This window comes from Mus musculus, chromosome 14, assembly GCF_000001635.26.
Source record: "Mus musculus strain C57BL/6J chromosome 14, GRCm38.p6 C57BL/6J".
NCBI lineage: Eukaryota > Metazoa > Chordata > Mammalia > Rodentia > Muridae > Mus > Mus musculus.
In genome coordinates, this window is record NC_000080.6 from 58,893,166 (window position 1) to 58,910,531 (window position 17,366).

Genomic DNA, 17,366 nt, shown 5'->3' on the forward strand with positions numbered 1-17,366 from the left:
CAGCCATGGAGACTGACATATGTGCCTAGGGCCTCGGTCCAGCACATGTATGTCCTTTGTCTGAGAGCACCCAAGGCTCAAGTTTTGTTGACTCTTTTGGTCTTTCTGTGGGGTTCCCATCTGCTTCAGGGACATCAGTACTTCCCTGTCTCTTCCATGAGAGTCCCCTACCTCCATCTAATGTTTGGCGGTGGGTATCTGCATCTGTTTCAGTCCACTGCTGGATAGAGTCTCTCAAAGGACAGTTATTCTAGGCTTGTGTCTTCAAGCATAAAAGAGTATCATTAATAATGTCGGGGATTCCTTTCCGCTCGGCCGTTCTCCTGTACAGGAGGCAGCCATGGCACCCAGCCGGAATGGCATGATACTGAAGCCCCACTTCCACAAGGATTGGCAGCAGCGAGTGGACACTTGGTTCAACCAGCCGGCGCGCAAGATCCGCAGGCACAAGGCCCGGCAGGCGAAAGCGCGTCGAATCGCCCCTCGCCCCGCGACCAGCCCCATCAGGCCCATCGTGAGGTGCCCTACAGTGAGATACCACACCAAGGTCCGGGCTGGCAGGGGCTTCAGCCTGGAGGAGCTCAGGGTGGCTGGCATCCACAAAAAAATGGTTCGCACCATCGGCATCTCTGTGGACCCGAGGAGGCGAAACAAGTCCACGGAGTCACTGCAGGCCAACGTGCAGCGCCTGAAGGAGTACCGCTCCAAGCTCATCCTGTTCCCCAGGAAGCCTTCTGCTCAGAAGAAGGGAGACAGTTCTGCTGAAGAACTTAAGCTGACAGGACCCGTGATGCCCATCCGGAATGTGTACAAAAAGGAAAAGGCCAGAGTTATCACAGAAGAAGAGAAGAACTTTAAGGCTTTTGCCAGTCTCCGAATGGCCCGTGCCAATGCCCGACTCTTTGGCATCCGAGCAAAAAGGGCGAAGGAAGCTGCAGAGCAAGATGTTGAAAAGAAAAAATAATTCCGTGTTGGAGAGTTGCAATAAATTTTCCATAAAGCGAAAAAAAAATAATGTCGGGGATTGGCACTTACCCATGGGATGGGTTTTGAGTTGGGCCAGTTATTGGTTGACCTTTCTTTCAGTCTGTGCTCTATCCCTGCATTTCTTTTAGACAGGATAAGCTTTGTGTCAAAAGTTTTGTTGGTAGATTGGTGTCCTTATCCCTCCACTGGGGGCCGTGCTGCACCACTGTTAGGCATCTTGGCAAAGGTCACCCACATGGGCATCTGGAAACCCCCTCTATCCCAGGTCTCTGGGACTTCCTAGTGATTCCCCACTCACCCCAACTCCTGGCAGCTGCAGATTTCCATTCATTCTCCTGACCCTCTGGGCCTTTCCCTTCTCTCCTCCACACCTGCTCCTACCTCCCTATCACCCCTCCACCTTCCCTCTCCCACCCACTTGCCTCCCTTCCTCTGCCTCCTATGATTATTTTGTTTCCCCTTTTAGGTGAAATTCAACATTCTTGCTTGGCCCTTACCTCTTGTTTAATTTCTTTGGGTTTGTAGGGGTATATCATGGGTATTCTGTACTTTATGGTTAATATCCACTTATGAGTGCGTACATACTATGCATGTCCTTTGGGGTCTGGGTTATTTCACTCAGGATGATGTTTTCTAGTTCCATCCATTTGCCTGCAAAATGTATGAGGCCCTTGTTTTTTTAATAGCTAAATAGTATTCCTCTGTGTAAACATACCACATTTTCGGTATTCATTCTTTAGTTGAGGGGCATCTGGGTTGTTGCCAGTTCCTGGCTATTATTAATAAAGCTGATATGAACACAGTGGAGCATGTATCCTTGGGGTATGGTGGGGCATCTTTTGGGTATATGCCCAGCAGTGGTATAGCTGGGTCTCTAGGTAGAACTATTTTCTAAGAAACCATCAGATTGATTTCCACAGTGGCTGTACAAATTTGCAATCCCACCAGCAATGGAGAAGTACAGAACTCATTTTCTATTAGTTTACTTTCTGGAGGTCAGAGGTAGATATGGGATTGGTTTAATATATTTACAGCATCCTTGCGCTGTGTTCCATCTGGATATTGAAGATGTGGAATGCATCCTTACCCTCCTGACTGTTGGGCATCAGGAATAAATCCTCCTCACACATCTTACAGTTATCTGTTTTCTTTAGCCATGGCTCCATGCGCCATCTTCAAAGCAAGAGCATCTTTGTTGGCTGTGATGAGATTATAAAAAATAACCTTTCCTTTTTGTCTTCATAACGTTTTCTAATTGCTCATCTAGTCCTTTCATAATGTGAAAAGGGGAATTCATTTTGTTAATTATTACTTTATGGAAAAAGTGAAGTTAATTATGGAATATTTATGCATATATATGTTGTTCCTTTTCCTAGCACCCCTCCTCATTCGGATTCTGCTTTTGTGTCACATACATGTATAAATATATAGATAATTTATATTTGTGAAGATAGAGATGCTATGTATGAGGGAAAACATAGAATATTTTGACAAAAATAAATAGCCATTAAATTCCAGCAAGTCAGTCAATAACAACAGCTTCCTGTGGCAAAATTTATATCATGGCTAATCTCTTTATAGAAAGAATGCAATTGTCATCAACAATTATAACTCACAGGCAAAAAAAATATAATAATGGAAAAGGAAGCAAATTGCTCCATGTTGCTGGGACAGCTTTCTGCTGTGGTTAAATGAAAAGGGTTGATGGATTTTCATTTCATGATAGTCCTTGGGTTCTACAGTAAATAATTAATCTTTCTGATGAAACGCTGTCATGTTTAATAATTCTGTCCTTGTCTTTCACTGTAGCTCTGAGTCTTAAGGCCTTTTGATCCTTAGATTAGGCCTCTGCAAATGTTCCTTATGCTTGCGGACAGATGTCTTTCATCAGAAGCTGGATTAACCAGGCTTAGCGAGCTTCCCAAAATTTGAACTCCAGATTTTCATCGTCTGTACCAATTCTTCTTATGGATTATCAGGAGGTGTAATATAGTAAGTGGAGTGATTCCTTTGATGTGTGATTTTGTTAATACCTGAGAATGTGGGGAGGGACATTGAAAATGTTTTTAAAGCCTTGAAATCTAAAGCAAACTCCTGAATCTGGAAGGAACTAGAAATAGTCACATGTGTGAAGAGAGGGAGCCAGGGAATATGTCCTGAGAAACAGCATCTTCACTAAGAAATCACGAACCCACCTTGCTTTAATGGGCCCTTTAGTATTTCATAGGTTCCCCAGAAAGGTTTTGTAAGGAATGTAGTTCAAGACAAATAAACTCCCCAGAGTTGACTGAAAGAGTTAAGGAGGTTTTCCTGGCAGCCTAACAGCCAGTCCTTCAAACCTACCTCTTTTCCTTTTCTTTTCTCCACCACACATCTGTCTGTCTGTCTAACTAGGTAGCTAATTACCACTGAGTTATTAGCTTACAGAGACAGGGTCTGATAGCCCAGGCTTGCCTGGAGCTCTCTATGTAGCCCAGGCTAGCCTTTAACTCATAATTCTCTTGCCTCGGCCTTCAGAATGCTGGGATTGCAGGCACTGAGTTATAGGAGGGTTAAAACTTTCAGTATCTTGTTACTATCTAGTCCTACCATCTATTAGAATCACTATTGATCACACAGTGTGATGACAGGGTACATGCATGTAGTGTGTGTGTGTGTGTGTGTGTGTGTGTGTGTGTGTGTACACGTCTACACACACCCCCCAAGCATTTACATACACAAACCAGCTAGACAGAGAATAGATGGTCCAAAGATAGCATCAGTGAAAAGTTAACAGGATTCTGCTTTGCATGGAGCACCCAAATTAAGGTGACCATTAGCCAGACTCTGAGAGATGCTACATCCTCCTGGGGCTGGAGAACTTCATTAAATACTGGCGTCCAGGTGGCTTAAGCTGGTCTCAGCAGAGGCCTGAACAATGAAGATGGAGGCATGTCACAAGACAGACCCTAGTCACCACACATCCTTCCATCAGATTCTCCATCCTGAGACTGCACCATGGCACCTGCACTTCTATGGAGTAGGGGAGGGTATGAGGCCTTTGTGTTGGATGAGGGAAGTATTTCTGGCAGGCAGGATGGGTTACCTTTTAAATTGGCTCTCCTGGCATCAGCATCAAACCCATCAGCACATGTTGTCTAGCATGAGATCTTAGAGAATGCCCTGAAACTTGTTTTGCTTTCCAGCTCTAATTCCCTTCAGCTCTTGTTGACTAGGGGAAATCAAGACACACTGTTGTGGGTACAAAAAGAAACAGAAGCAGTTGGAAATCGAGGCCAACCTGCCTTTACATTTTTACCTTCCATTTTTATCTCCTTGTCTTTCTCATCTTTGCTAAGTCACGCAAGTTTTAACTAGTTATAAACCTAAATAAATACTTGTTCCACAAAATCTTCAGATCACAATGTTTGTTTACCACCACATATTAGAAGTTGGCCTATCTCATGGAAAAGTTCTACAGTAACCATCTAATGAAGATGTGCACAGAGTTCATCTATAATTAAAGGACCACTATTTACATCACATAATATTGATAGCTTTAGAAATAGAGTTATATTTCCATGTTGTTCTAAATGTGAGTTTTTCAATTTAAGTGAAAACCATTTTTAAATATAAAGGAAAATTAGTCAGTTAAATGATGGGTCTTTGGGTCTCACTGGCTGCAGTTCGAGGGCTGGGAGCCATGTGCAAGCCATTGGTGGCTGCCATGTGGGATATCTCAGACGGTGCTGTGGTTTCTGTGGCAATGGAAAGGAAGTTTGACTAACACGAGTTTATACTGCATACTTTAAAGGGAGAGATGGGGAGCACAACACTGTTTCAGATTTATCTGTCGGAAGACAGCTAGATGAGAGCTAATCATGCCTTATGTGATTCCACCACAGGGAAAGGGCGCAAAAGCTTCCCCCTGAGCCTCCTACGTACCACTACAGCTTTTGTTTTGAAACTTTATCATTTTCCATATGAAATACTTTACTTTCGACTAAGCCCATTTTGTAGTTGTTTCTTTCAAAGGTACAAAAATGTTCTAGTAAATAAGTTTGATGTCTCTAGCTCTCTTTTCTAGCTTGGAACTCTGGATTTATTTCAGACTGTAAAGCCTAACACAGATGACTTTAGCTGCAGATGTCTTACTAAATACATGTCAGTGACATTCAGATACAGTTTGCCAATTGGGTTTCCCTTTTTCCCACCTCATATTATACAATAAACTCCTTTGTATGCAGAACCCCCTTGCTGTTTTAGCATCCCTCATGCATCGTCATTAACTTATTGTAACTAAAACGTGATGCCACTTTACCCAGGTCTCCAGGGACTTCCAGCACTACTGAATTACAGTCTTGACATACTCTATAACTTCCTACAGCTTGAGAAAAGCCTAACACTCAGGCAGCATGTAGAATGAACCTCCATTTGTCCAAGGATGTCCCATGTTCTATTCTAGCTCATACTCCAATACCTCTGCAAAGCTGAGGTTTTCCTCATGTAATAGACAGAATAGTCCTGAGGCTGCAGTAGACATAAAGACCAGGTACCATCAGGGACCATAAGGCTGCAACAGACACAGAGGCCATTCACCCACAAGGACTATGAGATGGCAGTGGACATGGAGGCCATACACCCACAGTAGACAAAGCCCATATAACTGCAGGGACCATGAGTGTGCTGGTTGGATCCCAGACTCATCTAGTCTTTCCTTCTTTATCACCCTGGATTGTCTTTTTTAATGATGTTGGACAATGTTTACAAGGTACAGCTTAAAGTCACCTTATTCTTCAAAACAACATTACATTTGCAGTCATAGGTGTGATTTCAGGAAACATAAGCAGAACTGAACTCTCTGGATTGTCATAAGATGAAGTCCAACTTCCTCTTAGCCCAGGTTAGGGTACCCAAGTCAAGAACTGAGCCACTGGTCACCTGAGCAGCCATATCAGGTACCTTGAACTTCCTCTTTCCCCAGTTTAGGAATCTCATTCCCATACTGAGATATTAAAGAAATGTTTTTCATCATCACCATGGCTATGTGTCTCATAGCCATGAAGAGATGTCCAAGTCCTTGTTCTATGATTAACAGAGTGTGAAGAGAGCAGCTACTGGGATTCAGAACAACTAGTGACTACATAGACAGAATCTGATGCCTCGTTGTTTAGAGCAGTGGTTCTCAACCTTGCCAGTGCTGTGACCCTTTAATACAGTTATTCATGCTGTGATGACCCCCAACCCTAGATTATTTTCGTCCCTATTTCATAGGTATGGTTTTTCTACTGTTGTGAATCATAATGGAAATATTCGTATTTTCCAATGGTCTTAGGTGAATCCCATGAAAGGGTCGTATATGACCCAAGGGTGAGAATCACTGGCTCATATAAATAGCCCAGTAATAGCTGCTAAGAGGATAGAGACTGTGGAAACAAAACCACCGCCCCACTCGTTAGAACTAGATAACCGTGTAAGCAAATGAAGGTATCATTAAGGTTTAATATGAGGAGTTGTGTGGATGGAGATGGCAGATGTGCAATTGTCTAGGTCTCCTAGGTCAAGGAAAAATAAGATCTGTGCAAGTAATATTAAAATTAGGACAAAGGAGGAGAGAGTACCTTTAATTTTATACTATAGGAGGTAGAAGTTATTCCTGGTGGATTGTTTGACCCCATTTCATGGAAAATAGTTAGACATGACCAGGGCTGTGACAGTGAATGATAGAATAAAGTGGTAAGCAGGGACTTGTGTAGGGTGGCCTTCCCTTCTCAGTTTCTTTCTACTAGGTTGGTGTCACTCTGGGGAAACATTGAAAAGCTTGGTAATAATGGTTGTCTCCTTTGAAGGATATGTGCCTTCTTCTAGAATGTAATCTATAAATACTATAGCTATAACTGTACATAATAATATACTTCTGATAATCAAATGTTTAAATATTATTTTAAGTATAACTTCCATTTAATTTTTCCAGGGTGTTTTCTCTTCTGTCTTTACGAAGCCACCTTTTTACATGGGTTTTGGTGGAGGTTATGCACAGCACCAGCAGGTCTAAATCATGGTGGATGTGTTTGGGTCTTCCAGATTCATGAGATGAATTCTTACTACCTTGCTATGAATGGCACAGCTGACACAGTAATGCAGCTTGATGGAGAGTTACTTCTACGTTATATGTCTATGTGTGTCTGGTAGTGCATATGTGCACTCACGTGCAGATGTCCACAGTTCAGAAAAATGTTTCCAATTCTCTGGGGATGGTGTAAGATATAGTTGTGAGGTGCCCCATGAGGGTCCTTGAAGCTGAACTCAGGCCCTTAGTTAGTAAAAGCAGCAAACATTCTTCACCACTGGAACATCTCTTCTGGTCTGATGTTCAGGTTTCTTAAGATGGTATATGAGAGATTCTAAAGACATCAACCTTCATGTAAAACAGGAAGTTGGAGAACGCGAACTCTGTCTGTATCATGGCAAATCTGATAATTCAGTCCAAGTTCACGTCTCCATAAGTGTATGCAATAGATGAGGATCACTGCAGCTGATGGAACAGTCCAGTGGCAATCTACAGAAGCAGTTAAAATCCTACTGGGGAGTGACACTAGATGGACTTGGTAAAGTAACAAATGAGTTGACTGGGTGATGCTCTTCATTGAGAGGTGAGTTTCCTTACATGTCGGCCAATAAAATCCACAGTTGAAATAAAACAATGATGTTTCATTTGTTGTTGCTTAATTCTACTTATAAATTATGACACATTCTATGTTTTGTGTTCAGACAAATCTATTATTATCACTATCATCATTATTACTATTATTATTATCGTGTGTGCACATATGTGTGCATAGGCAGAAGAAAGTGGAAGAGCTATACAATAACTTAAATGCTTGCAATTAGCCCTGCTCTGTTACACGGAGATTCAAATTGTCATATGGGACAACTTGTTTCCAGCCTTGAAAGTATCCATAAATACACCCTGCAATGTGATGTGCTTCCAATAACCCCCCCCCATATCTGTGTATCTGGAGAGAGCATTATCAAGTTAACTGACACCAGGAATAAAATCTGCTATCCCCGTGTTCACTATAGTGAGCCTAGGAAATACATCTCTCTTTTACACAGAAAATGCAGGGAAACAGCCAAGGCTTAGAGGGGCATGTAGTCTACAAATCAATCTACTGTGTGCAAATCAATCTTTTTGGAAGACAAACTTTGGAAGAAAGGCTGCATTTACAATTAGGTGTTTTATATATGTGCCTGCTCATTCAGAGCAGGGGAAGGTTTTCATAGAATGAATCTCTGTCCAGTGGAGATGGAAGAATCCATGGAAAGTGGACTACTCAGCAGTATTCATAATAGCCAGTAAGAGTATACCAATAGCCACTCTAAGCCACCCACTGTCATTTATTAAAATGATCTTAAACCATTTCTTCTGGCCAATTAAAGAAACACAACTTCTTTGTCTGTTACCTGAAACAATGTCAGGTGTTTAAAGTGAGTGCTAACAAGTCTGTCTGCACGTGAGGTGCTGCTGGTCTTCTAATAATCCCTCTTCTGCACTTCTAAGTGTCTTTATGGTTTTCTGGGCCAATAAAGACCAGACAGTGTTTATTGGAAGACAGGGAGGCAATGGGGACAGGGATTATGAATAACATCCAACTAGTTAGTACAACCAACTGACCAGAAGTGTCTGAATTTACTAGACTTGAAATATTGAACAAGGACTAGGAAGATTACATTATGAGAAAGAAGCTCGACCTTGAAGCCACTTAGACTCTGTTGAGAATGTAATGAGAGGGTGCATGCAAGGGAGCAGTGCAAGGCAGTACTCAGAACAAATATTGATATCAGTGACAATTGTGACGATGGGAATGGAGGTGAGGATGTGGGATGCTGAGGATAAAGATGTGGGATGCTGAAGATGCGGACGTGGGATGCTGAGGATGAGGTCGTGGGATGTGGAGGATGCGGATGTGGGATGCTGAGGATGAGGTCGTGGGATGCTGAGGATGAGGTCATGGGATGCTGAGGATGAGGTCGTGGGATGCTGAGGCTGAGGATGTGGGATGCTGAGGATGAGGACGTGGGATGCTGAGGATGAGGTCGTGGGATGCTGAGGCTGAGGATGTGGGATGCTGAGGATGAGGACATGGGATGCTGAGGATGAGGACGTGGGATGCTGAGGATGAGGTCGTGGGATGCGGAGGATGAGGAAGAGCATGAGGATGGGGATTGTGAAGATGGTAGGAATGATTGAAGGAAATGGGTATGGGACTAAGAATCATGGGCATGGTAGAGATGAAAATGAAATGGCAATAGGGCGATGCCTACCTAGTAGTCATGAACGTGAATTTGTACAAGATCTTGAATTCACTCCTGGTACCTTCAGTGACATATTAAATACCGCCAAAATGTTTCTTGTTTGCTAGCACATGTTTTGGCCCTAAATATAAATGTTAATGTTAATTTTGTTTCATTCCCTGGCATCTCAGCCTTCAGCCTTTTTTAATTTCACTTGGATAAACATAGCCAAGTATTTTCTTCCAAAATACATCTACAGTACATCCAAGGGTTTTCCTGCAGACGGATTCCCAGAACACGGAGCAAAAACGAAAAGCTGTAGTATAAACAAAAGCAACATTATTTACAAAAACTCAACTGAAGATTGAACAGAGGACGAATGAGTCAGCCTCACTCCCCAGTGACAGGCGTTCTCTGTGGCCTTGCGGTCTTCTTTTAAGCTCTGTCAGTTGTTTTCAAGTTTAATGTGCATAAGAATCACCTGGAGGGTCTCCTAAATTGAAGATTCTTGGGACCCACCTCCAGAGGATCTAATTCAGTGCCTAGAATGAGTCACTGGAAATGGCTCTTTAAAAATCTTTTTTTTTTTAATGAACTGCTTGAGTTTTTATCAAGTTATCTCTTCTTCAAACCCAACAAAATTGTACAACATAATATTTGAAAGACTCCTCTCACATACGCACATACGGTAATGAAGATGTGATTTACCTGTGTAGCACACATGGCGTAGTGGCCATTAACACTGAGCCCTGCTTACCATCTCTCCTCTTACTGTCAGGGCTGCCATTCTGAAATCAACATTTCATTGTGCCTAGTGCAACAGCTGTGCATGGGACTCTCCTGTCCTCAATATCTGCAGCTTTTAGTCCTTCCTCTCCTCCTATTGCCTCCACTCACTGCTTTAGGGCTGCTGTGTGGCTAGACATAGAAAATCACCAAGAAGTGTTTCCAATTAGGCAGATGTGATGACCAGTTATTTTAGAAACATTTCATAACTGCCTACCAGGAGACATGTGGAGATTACAGGCAGGCTGGCTTTATAGGATGCGTTCATGGCACTGGGCATTAGGGCCAATGTCAGTGCTTAGGGGTTCCTTCTGGGATGCTCAGCTGTGGCCTCTTTGAAATAGGCTCATATGCAAAAGACAACATTGTTCCAGTCTCCCGTGTGCTCTTTCTCATATCTTAGCAGTGGGGAGATACAGAGTCTATTACTGTGAGAGTTGTATGGCAGAGAAATGCACTCACTTCTATTTCTAAGCTTTACTCACATCCTATATGGACCCGATGTATAGAGGTCTTTGCCCCAAGAGGGATGGAGGGATGGAGATACACATAAAGCACTGAAAAGGAATTTTAAAGCATCACAAAAATTGATGACCAACAGACTTAAACATCCTTTCAAAATTCAAGTGTTTAGTTAGAAAAGTCTCTAGATCATATTAACTTTACCAACATTAATGTTCTCTCATCTTGGATTTATTCTAGACTCCTCCATATTGATAATTGCATCTCAGAGATAATTTCCAAGGCCAGTGCTGGCTTTTAGATGAGGGAATCTTGTAGGAACACACACACACACACACACACAAAATGCCTTTTAACAATATAAGTAAGAATATTATGAGTAAAATATTATCCTGTGAAATACAGAAATACACATTAGGTAAAACTAGAAGAGCACAGAAGCAAGGGCACCTTGAAGGAGATGGAGTGTGTAACTAAAGCACTAGGGAGAGTCTATGGCAAAGAAGGATTTAAAGTTAATAGCTGAGAATCTTCAAAAGTAACAAAAGACCAGAGTCAAAGACTAAGGAAAAACTATGAATCACAAGCAAATGAAAAGGCAAAGCACATTTGTACATTTGGTACGTGGTAAAACTGCTAAAGCAAAAAGACAAAGAGATGTTTTCAAAATGTCCAAGGGAAAACACATGTTACCTAACAAAGAATGATGCTGAATGCTAAATTTCCAACTTAAATGACCCAAAGGTGCAGAAAATGAAATAACAATTTTAACAGGCTGAAAGAAAACAATTCCAAACCCAGAATCTTTTACAAACAGTCCTTTGAATAAAAGACCCTCACAGAGACTGGAGGGTTGATTGGCAGTAAAGTACACAATGAAAGAAATACTCAGAGTTCTTCAGGCACAGAGAATAAAGGAATATGGAAGCACAGAACAGACTGAGAGCTGGGAAAGCAAAGTAACCAATGTGAGGGCTGGGTGGCTTGTTTTCTGTGTGGAAGTAACAGTACGATGGTTTGAAATGGACTTGAAAGTACACGGGGATCCAAAGTGCACAACACTGATGGCACTCACCACAGGGCAGCCTTAGCTGGTGAAGACATCATTACAAGTAGCTTTGCAGAGGTGCCCAGTCAGCCAGGGGACTCTGTTCACATCTTGGGGAAGAGTCGTAGTAACAGTCATGAAAGGCAGTATCCGTAATAAACTAATACAGCACATAGAACAACAATAGAATCACAAGTATTTTAATTAAAAAATATTCAAGAAAGAAATAATTCAAGAGGGGAATAAAATGAACTCACAGAGGCAATGGTGAACAGTACATAGATTTAAAATCAAACATGGCCAAAAATACCTTAATTGAAAAACAAAGACATTTGCTAACAATCCCAAATGTTCAGGGTATAGAAGGCATTCCTTCCTCATGGTGAGGACACTGAAGCTTACAAGTAATGGTGGGCATGGGACAGCAAGTGATACTAAGCAATGTCACTGCACTGCTACACTGCTGTTGCATCACTGAATGCTACACAGGGCTAGAAACAAAAAGGTATGCCTAGAGAAGAAATGGCCAGTCCATACCAAGATTTAATTCTGATTTTATTTGCAGGTAATAGCATAAAGTTGAATATATAGCAAAAGCTAAGAAACTGGAAGAAGAAATAGATTATTTTTTGTGACCCAATGAGGTCACAAAGGGTACATTAACACCCTCTTCATCTTTTCCTTGGTGAGGATACAATGGAGACTGACATACTGTTTGCCCACAGCTCATGTTGGCCTTGAACTCCCTCTGTAGGTAAGGGTGACCATGGAGTTTCAATTCTTCTGCCTCTGCCTCCCAAGCACTGGGATTACAGATGGGGAGGAGAGAGGAGAGAAAGAGGTGGAAGGAAAATGGAGAAAGGAAAGGGGAAGGGAATAGAGCAAAGGACAAAAATCTAAGGGCTGGACAACAAAGTTAGTGGGGATGAGGAGAAGTTAGTGCCCTCTGCACTGAGTGTCTTGCTCTCCATGGTAACCACTGTGAAGAATTTGCATTATCTACCATATCCGCTCTGCCACAAATGCATTTATTCCAAGGACACTACTTACAGTATTGTGGATGCAGGAGATGACACATTGCCATGTGACTTATAAGAGCAGAAGATGGGGACTTGCCTCTGAGTACATCTGATGAAATAAAGCAAAGGAATGAAAGATAGCCTTTTCCTCGTGCTGAAGGGTGCCCACCAGTGGCATTGCCAGCGAGAGGAGGTACAGGTGCAGAACTCACAAAAAGCATGCTGTCATCCCGGGAAAAAAGGAAATAGAGGACAATATGGAGAGGGGCAGCACGTTTTGTGTTGTGAACATTTCAGGAGGGGTGAGGGACTTAGCACTCAGGTGATTCTGAATGTAAGAAGAACACTTTGTTTTGGGTATATGTATAATATGCAGCACTTAGAGTCTATTTCTGCTGAAAAAGTATTTGTTTTGAGGTGAAATTTAAACTAGACCAGAGGGTCTATTCATTTGTGTGCTGACAGTGGCAATGTTACAGAAAGTGGCTGAGTCTGAAGGACGTTTAGGGACAAAGGTGGAGAGAACGGGTCACTTGTGGGTAAAATTTGAGTGTGAGGCAGGTTGGTAACATTTTCTTCTATGTATTCTAACCTTTAAGCCATGTGACTTCACTACCTTTTAGCATAAAATAAGCAAACAAAATCAAATATGAATAAAGCTGACATTCATACAGTAGAACAACTAAAGCCACATGTCCTTAGTTGAGGTTTTATTTTTATATTGCTTATAGTGAAACCAGGCCATCAACTGCTTTACTATCTGAAACTATAAATGTCTACAACTCAGAGAGACCTGCTGCAGGCTGTGATTTTTATACTTTCAAAAGTATACTGAGTCTGAGGACTTCTTGTTGCTCCCACTTTACAGTGAAAACTAAAATAAAACATCTGAGGTTTGGGATAAAGAATAAAAGTGTCATGAAGTATTATTCTTGAGAAAGCAGGCTCAGCTAGGCTTTTGAAATCTTCCCAAATCTTCTCAGCTTTTTGACAGCTTCTCAGATAACTCAAATGGCCAGTCAGACATGTTGCTGTGGTAAGCACCAGGTGGGGAGAAATCAAAGGGGAGGGTGGCAGGGGACTTGTTAGTGTGACAGGCTCCGCTCCACACCTGGCAGGCATGAGAGCACACATGCGCACACACCCTCTCACACACACAGATGCACGTGCATGTGAGCCAGGTACCAAAGTAATTCAAGATTTTCCTAATGGTTAGAAACATGAGTGCTTATTCTAATAAAACAAAGACAATCTAATCCAAGCAGCGGGAGAAATAAAAGCACAATATTGAGTAACTCTGTGGACCCATGATCAGTCTCCCTATAAATAACAATGGAAAAGGAATACAGTGAATTATTAACCTATACCATGAATTTCTTCGTTGTGTACTTTACTTTAAATTTGACTTTGATTTACCCTACTCTCTGCTTTTCCATAGAAAGCATGACAAGCTTGCAATCTCTTTCATTGATGTGTCAACAACTTTACTGTCTCCCATCCTGACCCAGTCTTTTTCTCCCTCTGCTAGTTCTAGGAACTGGACTCGGGGCATTGGATGTGCCACCACTTAGCGACACTGCCAGTTCTTATTTTTTAGTATTATTAAATGGCTCACTGTAAGAAGTCTTGTAATATGAATCAGGAGAGAGATTTTTAAGGAGAAAACTACTTTTGAAGATATTATTGCTTGGCAAAATTGTAGAACAGCCAAAATTGTCATTTTGAAAGTGGAGTTTATAAAAAACATCTCCAGCCATACAGTCCTAATCAGCTGAGAGATTTCCATCCTCCAACCCCATGCCAGCTGGCTTGGGTAGCCACAGTTTTTTTTTTCTTTTTTCTTTGGCAATTGGTCAAATACAACATACATTGTGAGCAGCTGGATTAACCTAACAGCCCTTATGAGAGCCCTTTCATCTGTTTTACAGAGATAGAAGGCTCCAATTTAATTATAGTCTAACTGGAAATCGTACATTTCTTTCTAATCGATAGGCTTAAATCAGAAACACGCAACTCAGATTCTAAATGCAATCTTTTAATAAGAGTGAACTCTCATACATTTATCATTTCCTTTTGTACACATATATTTTATTGTCTGATTTTTTTACTTACCTCAGTGGTTGTCTTTTCATTAAAGACTCAAAGTCACAACATGACACAGAATTAGACAGCCCTATAATGGAACACTGAAACTCTTAGCTTACCATGCAGTTGGGTTTTTTTTTTTTTTGGTTGTTTTTATTTTTTTTCTTCTGTCTGAGTTTATAATCAAAACAGTATTGGACTTTTTAAAAATTTCACAGTCACCACGATGATGGTATTTGCAGTGTTCTAAATGAGAACCATATGCTCTTCCCTAACCTATTTAGCAGTGGTGGCCAGATGTTTGAACAAATTATGAAAGACAGCTCCCAGCTTAGCCTAACAGTTAAGCCTAATGCTGGCCACTCACTTGTTCTCACAATCTGTCCTCACTTCAACTAACGGAAAAAAAACGTCTACCTTTAGCAACCTATGTGTCTGGGTCTTGTGTTTTTCCTCAAGTTCAAATGCTGACAAACATTCTGAGATGTGGGAAAAGTACCTTTAAAACATGTATGGGGAACCAGGAAGAACAACATAAGAATGAAACCCTAGCACTCAAGAGACTGAGGTGAAAGGATCATGAGTTCAAGACCAGCTTGAGCTACATAGAGAATACCAGACAAGCCTAGGCTTTTTGAGAAAGAGAGAGACAGAGACAGAGACAGAGACAGACACACAGAGAGACACGGAGACAGACAGAGAACCATAAAAACCAATAATCACTACAGAAATTTAAGTGGTAATTGACTCTTTAAAAACACATATAATTTTATGATGTGGTTGTTGTGTACCATGGAGAAGCTCATCCTATGTGATGGGCATAGCATTAAATGAAGAAAGACTACCAACAAGTTAATAAGATAAGATAGAATGCTAGAAATTTTCAAAGGAAAGAAAAATTGGGAAGGGGAGAGTGAAAGAATAATGGTGCTAGTGGTGAACTAGTGGCGACATGGTAAATTTAAACTTAACTATATGCATTAAATGTAAATAGTCAAAAATTGTAGTTAAAACAGCAGAGACCAAGGCTGGGAGATTCTCCAGTGGACAAAGTGCTGTGACAGCGTGAGAAGCAGAGTTCCCATTCCCAGAACCTACATAAATGCCAATGAACCCCTGCCCATAATTCTTACACTAAGAAGGAAGCATCGGGGATCCCCAGAGCAAGTAAGCTGCCTAGCTAGACTAGCCATATTAGTGAGCTCTGGGTTCAATTATGACCCTGCCTACCACAATGAGTAAGCTAAAAAACACCCTTGATGTCAATCTTGGACCTTCACATGCACACAAAACACTGAACATAGTTTCATTATCAGGCAACTTGTTGATCAAATCAGCAATCAAGGGTACAGGAAGATTCATCAAAATAGACCAAACAATGAGCCCGCCATCAGTTCTCAATACGTGTAAATGGATCCAAATCACACAGCTGATGTTCTCTGATGAAACGGGATAAAATTAAGAGTCAAGTGATAAAAATGGTACAGGTAAATTCAAATTTTTTTGGAAACTAAGGAAAACTTTTCTGAGTTTTTTTGTGTGTAAAATAAGAAACAGCCTGAGCTGAAGAAATGGCTCATGAATTAGTGTGAGAAGCTGATTCCATTCGCCAGCATCCATGTTAAAGCCAGGCATAGCTCTTCATTCCTGCAACTCCAGCATTGATGAATAGAGATCTCCGTGAGTTCAGCCAAACCTGAACTGTGAACTTTGGATTTAGTGAGAGACCCTATCTCAAGGGAATAAGGCAGGGAGAGAATAAAGGAAGACACGTGACTCCTTCCTCTGCCCTCCACGTGTGTGCACATGGGCACATGCACCTGAACATTCATATGCATGACCCCTCACAACATACACAAACTAAAAAATTAGCAAAAATTTAAAAAAGTATCAAAACCCTGTGTGGTGCTGCTAAGTATGTTCCTAAATGCGAAGATCTAACATCAAGATGGGCACTTTTACCTTCAGGACTTAGTCGAAGTACAATAACATAAGGACAAATAAAGACTTTATAAACCTGACACCAATATAACAGGGAAACAAGAGATATTTCTGGAAAGGTCCAATAAAAACCAATGCAGCCAACCAGGAAAAAAAGAGCTGAAATGAATTATTAATATCAGAAAGATTTATGCCAGCAAACTTGACAACTGGGACAAAGTAAACAAATGTCTTCAAGGCACAATTACCTTAGCTGACAGGAGGAAAACCAGGAATCTAACAGGCTTAGCTCCACTAAAAGAAATAAATATGGCAATAAAAAACATATGTAAAGAAAAATTCTAACACCAAGTAGTAATATAGGCAAAGCTACCAGAATAAAGTGATCCTGTAGGACACACACACACACACACACACACACACACACACACACACACTTCTAACTGCTTAAAGAGACACAAACCTCCAGAGCACTAGGAACCTGCAGGAAACAGTGTTCTCAAAGTGAAAGCAAGAATGAGGAGACAACGGCTGGTGTTAAGTGCTTAGCACCCTACACAGAGGCTCCTAAAGAGAGCAGTGGAGGGGCTGGAGAGATGGCTTGGTGCTGAAGAGCACTTGTTGCTCTTCCAGAGGACCCAGGTTTGATTCCCAAGACTCACAAGGTGGTTTAAAACCATCCACAATTGAGTTTAGGGAAATCGACACACTTTTTTAACCTCCAGGGGAATCAACATGCTCTTTTGACCTTCTCTGGAGCCAAG

General features: G+C 41.4%; 1 pseudogene; it reads left to right on the top strand.

The window, feature by feature from the left end:
* Positions 302–1,002, top strand: Rpl13-ps3 (ribosomal protein L13, pseudogene 3; annotated as a pseudogene).